Source organism: Sinocyclocheilus anshuiensis, unplaced genomic scaffold (genome assembly GCF_001515605.1).
Source record: "Sinocyclocheilus anshuiensis isolate Anshui unplaced genomic scaffold, SAMN03320099.WGS_v1.1 scaffold1495, whole genome shotgun sequence".
NCBI lineage: Eukaryota > Metazoa > Chordata > Actinopteri > Cypriniformes > Cyprinidae > Sinocyclocheilus > Sinocyclocheilus anshuiensis.
Window position 1 is genome coordinate 461,521 of NW_015558671.1, and position 6,880 is coordinate 468,400.

Here is a 6,880-nt window from a genome sequence, read left to right on the forward strand (position 1 = left end):
CACCAAAACAGATACAGCAAATGTAATGTGCATTCATTTACAGAATAATCGTTTGAAGATGCAAAAAATACGAATGATTTAAAAAATATAAAATGCAAATACATTTTTTAAATTGAAAGCTTTATGTTCACTATAGCAATATTAAACATTAAGAGAGGCATTTTAAAAGCATCTGTTTAGCATCATTCATTTGTCAACTGAAGCTTTTCATCATATCTGGACCCAATATCTTGATAAAACTGATACCCCTTTATGTTATTTTGAGATATTGTATGTCATTATGCTACTGTCTTTTATACATGGCCTCTTCCTCTACTTTTCCCACTCTTCTGCTCTCCATGTATCATTACACTTTATTTTGTTAGGTTCATTTGGATAGAATACTTTTTGTACGCAAAGAAAACAAAAATAACGACTTTATTCAACAATTCTTCTCCTCCGTAGCATCATTTTGGAGAGTGGATACTTTCCAAAATGGTGCTACGGTGACGCGGAGGAGACGAATTGTTGAATAAAGTCGTTATTTTTGTTTTCTTTGCGTACAAAAAGTATTCTCGTAGCTTCGTAAAATTAAGGTTGAACCCCTGATGTCACATGGATTATTTTACCGATCTCCTTGCTACGTTTCTGGATGTTGATCGTGTTACTTACATTGCTGTCTATGGGAGGGTTAGAGAGCTCTCAGAATGCATCAAAAATATCTTAATTTGTGTTCCGAAGATGAAAGGAGGTCTTACAGGTTTGGAACGACATGAGGGTGAGTAATTAAAGACAACATTTTCATTTTGGGGGTGGAGTAACCCTTTAAAAGTGCTGCAAGAAATTCCAACCATTTTGCAGCAAAATGTAATGTCTCTGATATTTGTCACATAATAGAACATTTTATGACAGGTAAATAAATAAATGAATAAAGGCTTACATAAAAAAAAACTGCTGCCCTAAGCCCTTCTAGACATGCATCTCTCATTCTTGCTATTTTTATTACAAAAGCAAATAACTCTCCAAATGCCAGACAAGTCATGACAAAACAACTGGAATTGTTAGAAAAAGCTGAAAATGTCATTCCTTTTAGTTGAGAGTGTTTGGTTTCTGTCAACTATGGCACTGACATCTCAAAATGTTCTATGACAAGATGCCAGGTCCTGGACTCTTTAGTTGTCGTGAAGCAGGTAATGGAGAAATGGATTACCCAGCTCAGAGAAATGGATTACCCAGAGTACCAATCCAACTAAAGTGATGACGAATTTTCAAAGGACATAGAATGATCTCAAACTATGATATACAGGGACTAAAAATGTATGTTACATCACATGAAAAAGACTTCACTTCACTTGACAGGTCTGATAGGCACAGCTGTTTAAATGGTTTAATGTAATAGAGCAATCTCAATGCAGCATGGGAGACAAGGCTACAAGGTTTCCCTAAAGGAAAGACAGTGCCAAGAAAACCCAAAGAGCGTCATTATCCACTCTGACTTTCCTTACAGAGTTAACAGGCCTGTTCCTGTCCACCAGCCACAAATCAACCGCACACTGAAATTCTGCCAAATGTTGCTTCAAGAGTGAATTTCTCACTAATCAAATCAGTGTTTTGAGAGCCGAATGACTGGCGTCAGAAACGTCCAGGGGCGCCCACAGGATTCCGATCCATGGCAAGTGGATGGAAAAAAATAAGCAGGACCTACACCAGTTTGAGGTTTATATTAAGAGAGGGACATTGGCACCAAAACGCAACACTAACTGTAATATACTAAACGACCTTAATGAAATGAGTTATCAGCACAATACTGACCTGTGAGCCATCAAAGTAACCCAAATGCTACTGATTAAAGATAGTGTCAAGTTTAAAGGCAGTCATGTTATAGAGCTTTAATTCATCCACATACTGTATATGTTTATGTTTTTACCTTTTTAATTTAAGTAAAAAAATGGAAAAAGTAAAATAAAATGTCGATAACTGGAACTGGAAGCAAAAAGTCTCTAGTGATGTATGCAGGACTTCTCCAATAATTTAGTGTGACTGTGAACTTGTATTCATCTGCCTCAATGAGCAATAAATACAGTCAATGACTGATGCATAGAACCAAGTTCCCACCCTACATCATTTTCCTGTTTGAAAATGCACTACACTCAGATGTACATCACAATAAAGTCCCTATTTCCATTTTATTGCGTTTAATTAAATGTTCACTCTCCTAGACCCAACTGCATCAAACTCTGTGGCTGCATCCGAAATATAGTTTGCTAAAAACAGTATGTGAAAAAAGCCGTATGTCAGAATTCACAGTATTCATAAAAAAGAATAGGCTCTGACATTGTTAAACAATGGTATATGCTTCAGTATGAGCCATAACTCATCATGATCAAATTTATTGAAAAAAAAAATGCATTTAATTTCTATATTACCAGACCACCACAGAAGAAAGAAAGTCATAGGGGAGAACAGGGCACAAAGTAACACTTTTTGACTTTCTCAAAATTGTGTAAATCAACATGGGGTTCAGAGTATAATTTTTTTTTTATCCACAGTAATTTCACACGTGTCTAGTACAAATATGTCGCTTTGTTTCATAATTACAGTGTATACGTTTTCTTTATTTACCCTCAAAAATTGGAAGTGAAATATGACAACATGCCCCATAGGTGGGGTACATTGTAACAGCTGAGGGGCACGTTGTAACATGACCATAAAACAGCTTAAAATGTTATCTGATTGCATGAAAAAAATATACAAGACAAACTAAAATATTTTGTCAATAAAATAAAATAATTATTTATTTCAAATAAAATAATAGCGTTTTTTAAGAATTAAAAATAATCTGATTTTGGAGTTTGACAATGAACACATTGCAACCATGCTTGGGACGGCCCACATAAACCAGCCAAAATGCTTTACATGTCTTGAAATAATAATTTCTTAACATTAAACACTGACTGTCAGTATTTATTCACCTGTTTCTCGTCATTTATCATTAAAATTTATCAAAGTAAATAGTCTGAATTACATTGCTAATATCATAGAAAAGCACGGCAGGGCACATTGTAACGCAGTGTTACAACGTGCCCCATCTGCGCAACTGGAATTTAAAACCGGTTACTGTCTTCTGATAGTTAGCGAAGCATTAAAAATAATCTAAACTGATAAATAACAGATTGGAGATTAAAATAATAGCAGATTTGTCTAATTTTAAATGAGTAATAAAAACTGAGATGAAAATTTGACTTAAGCCAGAAATATAATTTTACTATGGTAAAATAAATGTTCAGCGATATCTTCAAAAAACTTTTGAATTTTGGTGCACTTTTTTTCTCTATATAATGTTGATATGGTAACTAGTAAATGCTGTAAATTTGGTTATGCTAGCATGTGTGGAAATATTTAAACCACGTGTGTTACAACTTACCCCGCGTTACTTTGTGCCCCGCGCTCCCCTACAGGGTTGGAATGGCATGACGGTGAGTAAATGATGACAGAATATTCTTTTTTGAGTGCACTATCCCTTTGTCAGAACAAATTATAATTCCCTTTGACATTATGGAAAACAATTTAAAGTGCTACAAATCTATACAAATCTGAACCTTTAATTCCATACAATGGAAGATTTTCTTAGCATTTACAGTCGTAAAATCCATCAATCTCTCTCATATAGTTTAAAAACATATAGCTAACTGAAATCATGTGCACATTTTACGAAGGCACAGACTGATCTCTCTACTTCTTGGCTACTGATGTGATGTGATAAGAGTAACACTGTCCAGATTAAGTCTAGTCTCCATGGCTGTAGCTCAGACAGCCAGCTTGCATTTGCCTTACAGTACAGTAATGCAACAGCCTCCAGACAAATAATCAGTAAGGTTTAAGGGGCTTGTTTCACCCTGGCTGCTCACCAGAGACATGGTAATCAATCAGGGACAGCATTAATTATGTCTGCTACTATAGCTGCCTGCTTGAAGTCGCCACAGAGACAGACGCACCAGACCTTTGATTTACAGTCAAAATGAGAAGAAAGAAGGGATTGTGTTCAGAGCAAACAGACCGTAACCTTGCATTTGACAGCCAATCTGTCTATTAACACTGTGACATCATGCATACAGCGGATGTTCTCACTGTAATGATTGAGTAAGGACATGACTGGCTAACACTGGCTGAGAGTGTATTAGAGTACAGTAAAAGATGTTTGAGGAAAAACATGTGTTCACAACAATATTCTGTATGTCCTTTTTCTTTGTCTACTGATAGGCTAAAGCAATCCCACTTGTTTGATCTTGTCAACTAATCAACTATTAACTATCCACATATAAAAATATATATATATATTTTTAGAAAATCCTATCATTAAAGTATCATTAAATTGATCAAAAGTGACAGTAAATACATTAATAATGTTACAAAAGATTTCTATTTCAAATAAATGCTGTTCTATTGAACTTTCTATTCAAAGAACCCTGTAAAAAAATGAGTATACCAGTTTCTACAAAAAATATTAAGCAGTGCAACCGTTCAACATTGATAATAATAAGAAATGTTACTTGAGCACCAAATCTGCATATTAGATTAATTTCTGAAAGATCATGTGACACTGAGGATTGGAGTAATGGCTGCTGAAAATTCAGCTTTGCCATTACAGAAATACAGTAAATTAAATTTTTAGATATATTGAAATAGAAAATAGTTATTTTACAGAATATTTCATTACTATATTAACTGTATTTTTGATCAAATAAGGGCAGCTTTGGTGACATAAGAGACTTTTTAATAAATATCTTACGGGCCCCACAAATCCGCCAAATTTTCACATTACATTTTCATTTTAATATGGGAGGGAACGAAACATCAACTGAACTTTTTCAGCTTTGGTTCAAGTTAACTTTAACATATTGTACAAATTGAAAATATTGTATTTTTGTCCTCTTTTCAATATTCTTTCTTTGAGACCAAACAGTAATTGACCTCCTGCTGAAGGTCCTTGCCAAGAAGTTCTAAAATGACAATATACATTATTCTCTGCCCATAGACAAGGCACTGATACTGTACCACGATCAGACAGGGCTTTTAAAACAACATCTGCACATTCTGAAAGTCATACATGATCAAAGTGGTACACATGATCAAATAAAAGCAAGATGTGCCCCAAATTTCCAGCAAAACTAGAACATTTTCCAAAAACTACAATACAGAGACCTGACCATTCTCATGAACTCCTCAATGATGTAATTTAGGGCTTTAACAAACAGTAACATCTCCTATAAATCTAATGTATCTGTCTCAGTAGTTTGAAAATGGTACAGGTGTTACAGGTGGCAATAGAGCTGTGACTACATCTTATGAAGCCTAGCAATTGAAAACCAACAAATTCACTGAATAAATTAACAGACTCAGAATGGCACAACTTATTAAAAGTAGTAAAACATGTTACTGCACTGATTACATAATGGGTTCTGCAGACTCGCTCTAATAATCCCCAGATTATCCACAATGTTCTCCAACCACTGAGAAGGCAAACCCCATTCAATGGGACAGGTGGCTGTAACAGGGCCCATGAGAAACTGTTGTAACGTTAGCTCAATTAAAAAAAAAAACAAATCAGATTCCTTTCACATATGGACGGTTTTAGGTACAAATTGTGGCATGATGGTATAAGACTGTGGAACAGATTTCTAGAAAAATGTAAAGAACTTGAATGTGGTTATATGGCTTTTCACTAAGAAATATGTTCAACAGCTGTTGACAGACAACCATTCCATGAGCTTTAGCATCAGAGTGTACAAACTGCAAATACATTATTTGAGTTTATAGTAGCTTGAAGCAGTCTGTAATAATTTTAGATTTTATTACCAAGTGATTAGACTTATACTTAAACACGACAAAAAGGTAACTTAATGTACAATTAGAGAATATATCAACATTTATATGCGTTACTACACCGCCACCTCGGGATAATATGGATACTACACAACAGCACTAGACCATGTAAATAGTTAAAAAGTTACTGCAATGATACGAAATGTCATAACCCATGCAAGGACTGACTGTATTACTATCTGTAGTTAGTATTATTAAGAGCATCTTTTGCGGTATGCGCGTAAATGACAACGAATTAAGAAAAAAATGAATTTAATCACCTTTAGGTTGTTACTGTAAACGGTTAAGAAAAAGTTAAGCGTGTCAGTTAGTGAGGTAAATGCTCTTTTAAATTCCATTTGTATTTTTGTAATTAAACAACGTAAACGAATGACATAATATTAAACTGAATGCTAATCGTTTTGTTTACACTACACGCGAGCGTCGGCAGGTGAAGTGTTTCCGCTCTGTTTTTACCTGAGTCCGGGACACCAGATCCTGTTTCCGAGAAGTCTGCATGGAAAGCTTTAACCAGTGCACACATTGATAAAATGAACCACATCTTTGAAAAGCAGTGTTCCTCCAGTTAACACTCAAATAGTACTAAAATGATTATTAAAACCATGAATATAAATTATAGCCTAGAAGCTGATGTGTCTATGGTATGGAAAGTTTACATAAGTATTGAGCGTGATATCTGTTATCAGTCTACTTCTAGAAGTCTTCTTGCTCCGCAAATGCACGCTTCCCAATCATCCCCGTTCAAGTCCGCCCACATCACACGAACCAGCCAATCAGATCAAAGTAAGCCTCCAGACAGGTGGAACCCTGATTCACCTGGCCACTCCTGTACAGTCTCATGCTTTGATCAATCTGTAACATCATCAATCAAAAAGAAAATACGGTAACACTTTACTTGAAGGGGTGTGCATAAGACTGACATGGCACCTTCATAACTATGACATGACACATGTCATGAATATGAAGGAGGTTTTATGCATGTTTATGACAACTGTCATTAAGTGTCATTCGCTCAGTT